The sequence below is a fragment of the Geotrypetes seraphini genome, chromosome 9 (assembly GCF_902459505.1).
Source record: "Geotrypetes seraphini chromosome 9, aGeoSer1.1, whole genome shotgun sequence".
In the NCBI taxonomy this organism is placed as follows: domain Eukaryota; kingdom Metazoa; phylum Chordata; class Amphibia; order Gymnophiona; family Dermophiidae; genus Geotrypetes; species Geotrypetes seraphini.
Window position 1 is genome coordinate 17,198,041 of NC_047092.1, and position 12,646 is coordinate 17,210,686.

Below are 12,646 nucleotides of genomic sequence, written 5' to 3' on the forward strand. Positions count from 1 at the left end.
GCTCCAGATTCTTTACTGTCTCATTTGTTGTGTGCCTTAAACCCAAGTGCCCTCAGATGAAGCTACACTTCAAATCTGATCATACTCTTTGGAAGGTGGCATGACCTGGATTGGATGTAGAGAAGGAAAAATGTTTTATGGTGATGTAGGAAGTAGTAGTAGTAGACCATAGATAGATGGGCAGATTGGATGGGCCATTTGGCCTTTATCTGCCATCATGTTTCTATAACCATAAAGCTCTATGACCTCACAATGCAAGTGTAAAGAGCCTTGGCCAATAGGGAGAGGAGGAGGAGATAGTGGATGTTGCAGATGGGCAGACTATTTCTATAATCATAAAGTTCTATGACCTCACAATGCGGGTGTAAAGAGCCTTAGCCAATAAGGAGAGGATGAGATAGTGGATGTTTCAGATGGGCAGATTGGATGGGCCATTTGGCCTTTATCTGCCATCATGTTTCTATAACCATAAAGCTCTATGACCTCACAATGCAAGTGTAAAGAGCCTTGGCCAATAGGGAGAGGAGGAGGAGATAGTGGATGTTGCAGATGGGCAGACTATTTCTATAATCATAAAGTTCTATGACCTCACAATGCGGGTGTAAAGAGCCTTAGCCAATAGGGAGAGGAGGAGATAGTGGTTGTTGCAGATGGGCAGATTGAATGGGCCACTTGGCCTTTATCTGCCATCCTATTTCTATGTTTCTCTGTTAATATGTAAAGTCCCAGGGATTAAAAACTGATGCCAGACATGACCATATTTTGCCATAGACAGGCTACTTCAGGGGCAATGAGACCAGTAGATGTGGAAACCACAAACTTCAACTGGCAAGCAGCGTTTCCTCTCCTCTCAGCTTTCAATCCCCAGGATTTTGTATGTACAAATAAAGACTTTTATTGTTCTAATCTAAGGTGTGCTTTTCCTCCTGCATATTGGATCTAGTAGACTGCTTGCCTTGGTCGCAAAAGTACACACACATTAATCATTACAAACATCCATAAATAACAGAACAATTACAAGAGCCTCCTCATAAGCACATGCTATAAGGTGGTCAGTCCTCTTTTTGCCCTATAGCATGCTTGTAGTTTTTATTTTCCCTTTTTACATAAACCCCCCCCCCCCCAAACAAAACAGAATTGCAAATCTATCCTGCAGTTGGGCGAAACAAGACTAGTTTGTAGGAAAGGATATGCTTTTTCACTGTCACTCTTAGCTACATCGATGCCAGAATACTGCAATTTCTGTACTGGAAGCCCTAGGAAATGACTTGATGATCTAAATGTGCATATGCTGGTGGAGTGGATAATGATAAGATGGATTCTTCAGTATGGAGGATGCAAACTTTTCTAGCGGGTAGGAAGTTCTAGGAAAACAAGTTGTCATGTTTAGATGTTCAAAATTGGGGGAGGACTAAGAAGCATGGAAACTTTTCACTGAAAGGCTGGCTGATAAATGGAATTGTCTGCTGTCAAAGATGATGGAGGCAAAAGCAGTAACTGAATTTGAGAAAAGGGAGACGCTTTGAAATCAAAAGAAAAGCAGATTAAGTGTGTTAAAATTCTTTAAAAAAAGTACTTTGTGGGGAAATAAGAGAAAAGCCACTGATCAAGTACAGTAAAACCTTGGTTTGCGAGCATAATTCGTTGCAGAAGCATGCTTGTAATCCAAATCACTCGTATATCAAAGTAAATTGCCCCATAGGAAATAATGGAAACTCAGACGATTTGTTCCACAACCCAAAAACTTTAATACAAAATATTATACGTATTTGTATTGCAAGACCTCGCTCATTTAGAACAGTCACTACAATCCTGCAGCGTCGGAGAGAGAAGAACCATCAGCTCAGTTGTGATAATGTATACTGTATGTACTTGTATTTCAAGACTTTGCTTGTTTAGAACAGTCACTACACTCTTGCCGTGTCAGAGAGAGAAGAACCATCAGTTCAGTTGTGATGTGTGTATACTGTATGTACTTGTATTGCAAGACATTGCTTGTATATCAAGTTAAAATTTAATAAAATGTTTTGCTTGTCTTGCAAAACACTTGCAAACCAAGTTACTTGCAATCCAAAGTTTTACTATGGTTGGTAGTATTAGCAGTAGGGAAACCCTGTGGAATTAAGTAATTATGCACCTGCAGAATTTTGTGCATAATTAATAAGCACATGCATAATCATGTAATTAAACAGGTCCCCTGAGGAAGGCAGCAGCTGCGGCAACAAATGCACTAGTGGAATTTCCCTGTGCGTAGAGTTTAGCTGCAAGGCAGAGGTGTAAGGCTAGGTCAGGTCTACAGGCAGAAATGAGCTGGCAAAGGATTTTCCTTGCACCAAGTGGCTCTTTATAAATCTCACATTACCTGAAGTCCTGGACTGTTCTTGTAAGACGTTGTCTCGCATGGTACCCCAAATCCCGGTTTCATTCTGTCACCTATGTGGTGCCAGAAGAAAGACTGTTGGAAAGAGAGGTGCTTTCAGGCTCAGAAGGTGAGAAGACAAGGTTAGCATGGAGAATCTGCAAGAGACTGGAAATGGGAGCTGCGGTGTGTTGAAAAAGGAGAGTGGGAGAGTGAAGGGAGGATGAGGGCAAAAGCCTTATATAGGAGAAGCAGTAGGACCAGTGTGGAAAAGTGGCTGCAGAGAAAACACCAAGCACAAAGATTATAGTCAAGTTTATTCATCTTTCATTATCCTGCTCATCGGCAAAGGCCATCTGAGTGGCTCATGATAAATTCTAAAAGTAGATTTCAGATGACAGCGGTGAAAGAATAGGAAAACTTACAATATTAAAGTACATCGTAAATGACAGCAGATAAAGACCTGAATGGTCCATCCAGCCTGCCCATTAGTTACATGCGTTATACGTGCAAACTCATGATTATATTGCCTTTTTTTTCTTGGATATTTCTGGGCCATAAACCGTAAAATCTGCCCAGCAACGTCGTCATGTTTCCAGTAGTTGGAACTTAACTCCAGCCCATCCAGCCATCTCGACGTTTGCGGATACATACAGTAAAGTCTGCCCAGCAACGTGGTCATGTTTCAAGTTACTGGAGGTTCCCATCAATGTCCTCCCTAGCCCATCATGTACTGAATTGCCATATACAGGATACGGACAATGCACGTCTCTCCGGTATCGGTCTCCATTCCCCCCATGCTGTATTTGGCTACTCTTCTTTATCTCACTGTTTACAGGATAGATCATCCAAGTCTGTCTGTCATTGGGCTCAGCTCCTACTATTCTTGTCCGAGGTATTCCTTTTATGTTTGTTCCTTGGTTCTTAAAATTAATTGGCCGCATAATTTTCACTTGCAACACAAGATTTTGGTCTTGTGCTTCAGTGTTAGTGACAAGGTCCATGTTGAATTCAGAATCTTCATGAGCCATATACGAGTGTGCATGCAAGAGACAAATTAGGGTATTTGTTCTCAGAAGTACTTAGAATGAGATCTCCCACTCTGTTGTAAAATTTTAAAATGGTCTCTGCACATACTGTTGTATTTAATATATTGTCTAAAAAAATTACAGCAATTGCTTTTGCATAATTTGAGTTCCATTTCTTTGATGTGTAGAAGGCAGAAAATGGGCAGATGAGGTATTGTGATCTTCATCTGCCATCATGTTTCAAGTTTATTATGGTTTGATATACTGCTTAAGTACCAAAGCGGTTTACACCATAAAAACAATTTTTTAAAAAACAAACAAGGATAATTAAAAACAAGGGAAAAGACACACACATGAAAATTTGAATTGTGAAGACATGGCACAGGAGGAAAAAGAGGGTTAAAATTTATAAAATAAAAAAAAGTTGAGAAGGTAATGAGGAAGAACGATATGGAGATAGGGAAGACTTAAGTGATCCGTTTATCTAAATCTCAAAAGTATTGTTACATGAGCTTTACCTCTTTTTTTGATGAGACCTTGTTACCAGAATTGTCATTTCTAATGCCCAAGAAGCCTTAGCACGTCAAACATTTGTTTTTGAGGTATTCATATGTTCAGAGATGACATGCCTTCAGAGCTTGCTTTATTACAGTGCATTTCAAAGATGTTTATCTGTTGGCTTTATCAGAGATAATTGATAGTGAGGTGAATGCTCTCAAAATATACAAAATAGAGAAGTCAAAATCGATAACAAAAGTGTAACAGGAACCAAAACTTCTCAATATATGAAAGTCAAAAATGGATCTTAAATATAGGTATTAAGAAGTGAGGTAATACAATTTTCACATACACTCAGAATTGTGTAATCAGACCAAGAGCCTTGGCTCCTATAGCCGAACCCACCGTCCCATCACTGTGTATGACTTTAATGCAAAATAATAGTAAATAAAGCAACGTGCTCTTTGAATGCTAGATTTGTTCTCAATGGCAATAAGAAGAAAAACCACTCCACTTAGCTTTAAGGTGTGTTAGCAGGTCCCATTGAGGGGTTTAATGCTGGCATTATCCTTTTGAGTTGGCATTTTCCCAGCGTGCTTGTGGTTTGCTATCCTATGGACTTAGGATTTTAATGGAGCTAGAGTTATTGCTAATGAATCTCATTTTGCAGCACCACTGCCACCACCGTTTGACTCTTCAAGCCGGTAGAATTTGCTGCTGTTCTCACTAATCCTACATGATTAATTGGTAGTATAGAGGGCATGTAGAGGGCAGTGCCAGGAGAGCGACTGTACTAATGGGGACAGTAGATGTAGGAGAGATTGAGATCTACATGGGAGAGGAATGTTTTGTTTCTTTTCTTCACATCATTCCTAGTGAAGGGAGTATATATTTGGCCATTTATAGATTGATTACTGGCTAGAGAATGACACGGTGAATGTTACCTGTGGCTAACCTGCAGGAACGGGGTGGAGGGGAGAAGACTGGTTGCCGCTGGTATGAGAACAAGGCATTCACCGCCTTGAACTCATGAGGGGGGGGGGGGGGCTGCTGCTGCACTCGTGAAGAGGGGAGGGAGTTGCTTGGGCTGCTGGAGCTGAAGGGAAGGAAGACAGTTGCTAGATCTGGTCTGGGGATTGGGGGGGAAGGGAAACAGATGCTGGGCCCATGTGGTGGGTGGAGTGGACCTAGAGGGAAGGAAGAGGTGCCAGACCCACACCTTGGCGCTGAAGGGAAAGGATAGAGGTGTTGGACCTATGGGAAGGGGGCTAGGGGAAAGGGAGAGAGTTGCAGGATCTGCAGGGAGGAAGAGAGAGAAAGAAGTGAAAGAGAGAAGCTAAACCAAGGGGATGAAGGAAGAGTGAGTGAAATATTGAACATAGAGGAGGGAGGGAGAAAGAGAGTGAGACACACCATTAGTGTAAGGGAGTAAGAGGGGAAGCTGGACAAAGGGAGATATACAAAAAGATGGGAGATGATGGGCATGGATGGGAGCATAGGAACAAGGACAAAAAATGGAATGCTGCATATGCATGGGGTGGTATATGGACACAGAGGGGTAATGCTAGACATGGGAGGGTATATGGACAGAGAGAAGAAGGCTAGACATGGGGGAGAATAAGAACGCAGAAGGAAGATGCTGTATGGGGGCATAGGGATATAGAAGTGATATTATACACAGGAGGAAGGGATCATAGAATGGTGAGATGATGAAGGCAGGGAGATGGGCACAGGAGAACTACTAGAAAGGGATATTTAGGAGACAGAGAAGGGAGATGCTTGCTAAACATGGGGGAACAACATACACAGATGGAAGATGGATGGTGAGCATGGAGAAAGAAGACATGTCAAATGGTCAGGAGACCCTGGCAAGTGAGTTGAGAGTAGACAGACGGAAATAGAAACCAGAGCCTGAGACCAATGTGATGTGAAGAATAAAATGACGAGATGACAAAAGGTAGGAAAAATATTTTCTATTTTGTGATTAGAATATATCATATTTGAAATGTATCCTGCTAGAGCTGGTGTTAGACATAACTGGGGACTGCAAAGCCCAGGCTGTGCTTCTTTAGCTTACAGCTGGCTTAGGGCTTTCTCTGACTAGGGGGCAGTTGCCCTAGTTACTCTCCCCTAACCCTATTCCTGCCATGTGTGACTGAAGAATTCTGTTAGCTTGATTTTTCTATGTAGCATTCTGTATTTGAGTCCAGTTTTTTCAATAGTGGAGGGAATATTTGTGAGGGGTAGGACAGGGGAGACAAGGTTTTTATTGATCCTTGATATGTATTTGTGATTTATAAAATGACAATTGTACAGAATATTGTTTCTTTTTATACTTTAATAAAATAAGTTCAGTATAAAACTATTTGAGGCTTGTGCGGATGGGATCAGATGGTTTGCAGGGATGGGATTGGGACAGAGACAAATTTTTTTCCCCAGTGTCATTCTCTACTACTGGCCCCCTTGATTCAGGTTAAATTAAACCTAGTTGTTTATATTGCTTCCAGTTGCCCCAGGATAAGTAGCACTATAAACCTGTAGGCGCACTGGGGGCAAACTTAGAATTGCATTATCATTTGGTAGACCATATGACTTCTTGTTCCTAAATACAGCAGGCTTATACCAAGAAGTTAATTTTGGAGTCCTTCCTTATCCCCTTACCGGTAGGTATGTTGGTTTCCTGGTCAGATTGTAGCATTGGACTCAGTGAAACATTATTCTACAATTTTAAGAGCACATCTTAATGCTCCAGAGAAGCAGCAAGCACTGAATGGTGACCGTGCTCTGATTTGCAACATTAATGAGAAGCATTGCCATTCTTTGTGTTTGCTGATCATTTTCCGTTGTAAGTGTGGGGGAGGATATCGTATTAATGTGGGTGGTGGCGAGGCTGCAACCAGAGATTGCTGTTCTGCTGTCGGCTTTATCCTAAAAGGATGCAAATTGGTCCCGAGGCTTCTTATAAAGTAGATGAAAACGGACACAAACTAAGAATTCACAGTACTAAAAAAATTGTCCTTTCATCTTCTTGCCTTCATCTCTCATGCACTCACAGAAAGAAATGAATGTTGAGTGCATGAGCTGTTTGGTTTTTAATGTCTCCATTTCTCTATCGAGGAACGTAATATATACAAATTGTGACGGAGCCGGATAACCGGTGCAGTTCTTGTGCTTGAGCACAGGGTGTCAGGCTTTCCTGCTGTAGACACTGCAGAGGCAGAAGAAAACCCATTCATTGCAAGAAGTATAAACTTGTTTTTTGCTTGTTTTTTCACCTATGATTCATTAGTTCATGATTCACAGAGGAAGATGGTTTTTCCTCTTGTTACCTAGCACTGCTGGAGAAAGCTCAAATCTGTTCACAGTGGCGCTGTCATGCAAAGCCATTTTGTTAGTCTAGTACTGGCTGTGCCATCTGACCAATGCTGTCAGCGCTGCAGTGCTATGAGGGCTTCTAGTTCTTGGAATTTTTTCTATCTTTAAATTTCAAACATTGCCTCCACACCCCGCCCCCAAGCAAAAACAAAACTTAATTTGTTCAGCGTGTACAGTGCAACCCTTTCAGATAATAGAACGCATATAATTTTGGAAAAAAAATTTATGTACCATGCAGAGAATATTGCTTATTCCTGAAAAGATGGGACCCAAACGTATTTGAATGTACTTGGACCGATGTGGAATGATTAAAGTCATTCCAGACACCAGATCTTGGGAGGAAAGGTAAAGCTGCCGCAAGAGGTAATTCTCAGATTTGTGTGCTAGGTGGTGGAGGGTGCAGTGCGCCAGTTTTGATCTCTGTGTATTATGCACATCAAGCGATGATTAACCTTTCTGGTAGGTGAGGCACTGCTTCTGCTTGGCAGATTCACTATTCAAGGCACAAATTAAAATGTCAATCCGAACATGACTAATGGAAAGAACAGAGTACATGGACTAGTACAAATATGGGAAAGCTAAAATATAAACATTTATCCATGAGTGAAACACTGTTTTACCACAAATTTTTTTCTTTCAATGAAAGCTCCTACCCGATATGTTGATAAACTTGTGTACAACTTGTATGTGTGTAAGTATAGCTGGACCTTGTGGAGGCATTCCTGGGAAGGCATTTGCATTTCCATGCATATTTCTGTTAATTTTTTTAATATAATTTTATTGAAAATTGCAACAATGACTGTACAACCAGTAACTAGTACAACCAGGTATAAAATAAAACAGGTCTACAGAAACAGTGGGAGAGCTAACGCTCACCATGAAAGTCATGTATCACTAATGAAGAAACAGTGCCAGTCTGATCCACAGTCCCAGTGCAGTCCTCCTTTTTGGGTATATGAGACCAATCCATCCCCCAATCCCTTGTAGACCAATCCCCCCCAAGCATTCAACCAAACCAACCATCTCTCATGCATCCAAATCCCCACTCGCACCACACCCAAACCATCCTACTCAACCCCACTCCCCCACCTGTCCCACACATCCTAATGTGTGTGCAAATTAACTCTGAATATTTGAGCATACCAGTATGTACATGTAATTCTCTGGGATAATTTTCCAGAGTGGATGTATGCATTCTTTCTTTTTGAAAATCCAGCCAAGTTTACATGAAGGAAAATTTTGCACATCCTTTTTTTGTGTGTAGCTAACAAAACCGCTGCTGAACTGTTGCACCTTTTCTTCATCTTGGCTGTTCAAAGTTATTTTTTTAACTGCCGTACTTTTTCTTCCTTTTGCTGTGTATGAGGAGCCTAATGATTATTGTATTTATTTATACCGCTTGTAACAAGTATTCAGCGGTTTACAAAAACTAGAACATTCGGCACATTAACTTCCCTTAACTGTCCCATAACTAAATTGCCCTCCAGTGCTCAGATACAAAACTCATAAGAATATAAGCGTTGCCACGCTGGGACAGACTCATCAAGCACAGACTCCTGTTTCCAACAGTAGCCAATCCAGGTCAGAAGTACTCAGCACGGGAAGATGGGCGGATCTAAGATGGCTGATGGGAGCTTAACGGCGTCTGCATTCTCCAGCTTTTTTTTTTTTGTAGTGGCTTACCTCTGAAAATTCTTTACTGTTACTTATTTCTATTTCACATTTGTGATGCCGCACTCTTAAGAGGAAGGGGGTTGTGAGAGCCAGCTTCTGGAAAGAATGTCAATCACTGCCATTTCTCAGACTGAAGATCGGGAGCTTAGTTCTGCATTGGGTTTGAGTGTGGGAGCGTTCAACCTAGAGGAAAGGGATATCTTCTTATATCCCTTGATACTGAGTGCTCCTTGTTGTCCAGCTCAGGAGCATTGGGAGAGTGGAAGAGGAGACTCCAGAGGACGGTCTGGATGTAGTGTCTCCTCCGAGGAAAATGTTGGAGAAATCTACTGGGAAGCCTGGGAGACCAGCGCTGGACACGGAAATCATCTTGGGGACACTTCTGAAGCCATAGGAAGACTTGATACGAAAGTGGAGAAGACAGCCCAGGACCTGGAGGTACTGATTTCCAAAGTGGATGCCTTCTCTTTCAATATTGCTAAAGTTCATAAGGACTGTACTGGGAAAATTCAAAGTGAGACTAACCCTTTGAAAAATTTATTCAAAGGAAAATGGAAACAATTGAAAATTATAACAGACGTTTAAATCTTAGGGTTCATAATTGCCCTAAAATCTTAGGCTGATCATCTATAGAAGTCTTTAAAAAATACTTGCTGGAAAATTTAAATTATCCATCTCAAGCCATGCCTCCTATAAATAAAGCTTATAATGGCTATTATTAATAAGAAGGATACAGAGGATAAGCCAAATGATTCAGACCTTATGCTTGTACAGCCAGACAAAGATCTTCATAATATTACAGAAATCCTGGAGGAATCCCTTTCTCAAAGCCAAAAACAGGCTACCCTTGTAGTTAACTTTGTCTTTGAACAGGACTTGAACTCTGTTATGAGGATATACTTCAAAAATCCTAATTCTCCTTTTAGTGGTCAGAGGTTATGGCTGTATCCTGATGTAACTAAATCCACTCAGGAGAGAAGAAAGCAATTTTTGATAATGAGAGAGGAAGCAAAGAAATTGGGTGCCAGTTACCTCTTGGCATATCTGTGCAAATGTGTAATCAAATATTTGGGCCTGAGATATGTCGTCTTTCAGTCTGAACACCTGAGATCTTTCTTGGATCTCAAGAAGAAAACTACTGACACTGTTTAAAAAGAAAAGTGTAGCCCAAGATTTCCGTCTTTGCTTTTTTCCTTTATTTATATTAACCTATTAATGGTTGTCCCATTACCTTTCTTTGTGGTCCTCCTCCACAGGTATTATAGTGGTATGAGGAAGTGCATTTTTTTTTTTTCTTCTAAAAATAATTTATCATTTTCTTTTGCATTGTATTTCATTATCAAGTGGTGTAACTTGTAAAATTGTTTAAAATAATAATAATTAAAAAAGTACTTGGCATGATCCCAAAAATACAGTAACGCCAAACACCCACAAGGGGAATCGGACCCATGCATTCAGAGCATACATCCCTACCTCCTATATCACAAATGCACCAGATTGTAAGATCTTTGAATGTAATTTTGCGTTGAGTGCTACCACTCAACAGGCAGGGCTAAATCCAGATCTGTTCCTTTCACTGGGTTTTATGCCAACCTTTTTTTAACCTGTGGTTGAGATCAGGTAAGATGAACTTTTTGAGTAGACTAGCCAGATCTTGGCTTCCAGGGAGGACTGAATCAGCCCAGAAGTGGAAAGTGCTGCACAGGGGAAGGGCGGTGCATGGTCGTGTTCCTTCCTTCCTGCTGAGCGGATATGTAAACAAAACTCACTCTCAGATTTTTAGAGAGAATCCGGTTACCGATGTGGTCTGTTCACTTCTTTTTTCATTGGGTGGTATTCAATTTTCTATACCATTATCCCAGTGGAGTTCAGAACGGTTTACATGAATTTATTCAGGTACTCAAAACATTTTTCCTGTCTGTTCTGGTGGGCTCACAATCTAATGTACCTGGAGCAATGGTGGGGTTAAGTGACTTGTCCAGGGTCATAAGGAGCAGCATGGGTTTGAATCCACAATCTTGGGGGTGCTGAGGCTGTACCTTTAACCACCACTGTGCCACACTTTCCTCAAACAGTAATTGATATCTGACATTTGCCCTGGAATCTGTTCACCACCAGCAAGGCAGTTTAATTTTATTTTCTAGAATTTGTTCTACAGAATCCCACAGTGTCTTGGTAGATTATGGATGTGCGCAGATACAAAAGAATAAAACAAAAGAAGCTAAACTTAGTTGCTCCAGGGTTGTATAAAACAATTTTACAAGGATTACACTGCCTCCAGTTTGTCAAAAAAAAAACCAAAACAAAACCTGTTAAATTTGAGCTCTAGCTGCTTCATAAACTCTGAATAAATACCTATTGGTCTAAGGCAGTGGTTTGGAACCCAGTCCTAGGGATACACCTTGCTAGTCAGGTTTTCAGTATACCTACCATGGTTTGGCATGCAATGAAGTTAGTGCATGTACATTTTTTTCTCATGAGTTTTGATTATGGTTAATGTAAGCCTGAGTGGCTGGGAATGTCCCAAGAATTGGATTGAAAACCTCCAGTCTAAAGAATGATGGCACAGAACTCAAGATTGTGTCCTGTAATTGAAAAAGCAGAATATAATGGATTATTTTCAGGCTTGCTGATATAACTGTAGGATCTATTAAGTAGCAGCAGAACACAAGGCCCTGGGATGATATGAAAGTGGTTACAACTTAGCAAAAGCGACAAGGGCTAATGGCCATTAAGAGCTCTAAAAGTTGGCATACAGATTTTGCTATGAATGGGAAAGGAGGTGCCCAAAGGTCAGGAAACATCTTCAGAGTTTGTGGAGCTGAAATAGGGATAAGAAGCTGGCTGGCTCTGCACAGGCAAATAAGATCATCATCCTGAAGAAAGGAAGCATCAAATTTCTTAGATTAGGTGCAGATTCTAAATGAGACTTGATGTGAAAGCATGTGAATTGTCAGGGATGACAATGAGGAAGAGCGACCCTCCCAAAGCATAAATCGTAGTCTCTGCTGCTTCTATTTGCAAAATGGCTGCCAGGATCTCCCATAGTAGTCTTGCAAGGGTACTCTATCCTCATCCTTCTTGACCTGTCTTCTACCTTTGATACTGTTAATCACAGCTTACTCCTTGATATGCTGTCCTCACTTGGATTCTGCAGATCTCTCCTCTCCTGGTTTGCCTCTTACTTCTCCTTGAATGTATGTGTTGGTGGGTCCTTTTCTGCTGCTACCTCGCTAGTGGTTGCTGTACCCCAGGGTTCTCGTTTAGGACCTTTTCTCTTCTTTCTTTACACCTCTTCCCTTGATGCCCCGATCTCCTCCCATGGCTTCCAGTATCACCTATATGCTGATGGGACTTCAGATCTACCTCTACACCCAAAATTTCACCAAGAAAATCTCTGCCTGTTTGGCTGATATTGCTGCCTGGATGTCCAAGACTGAGCTGTTCCTCTTTCCTCCTAAACCCTCTGCTCTCGGTAAATACTGTCATCGTTCCAGTCTCCTCTTCTCACAACCTCAGAGTCGTCTTTGATTCTGACCTCTCATTTTCTTCGCTCATCCAACAAACTGCTAAGGTCTGTCTTATCTATCTCTACAACATCACCAAAATTTGCCCCTTCCTCTGAGCACACTACATGGACCCTTGTCCACACTCTTGTAACCTCACGCTTAGATTACTGCAATCTACTTCTAACTGGTCTCCTGCCATGCCG

The 12,646-nt window shown here is 41.2% G+C and overlaps 1 protein-coding gene across 1 annotated transcript in view; it reads left to right on the forward strand.

Annotated features, from left to right (window-relative positions):
• The window catches only part of SND1 (staphylococcal nuclease and tudor domain containing 1), a 1,352,488-nt gene that overhangs the window by 104,926 nt on the left and 1,234,916 nt on the right, over positions 1-12,646 (forward strand). The gene's annotated exons all lie outside the window — the stretch shown is intronic.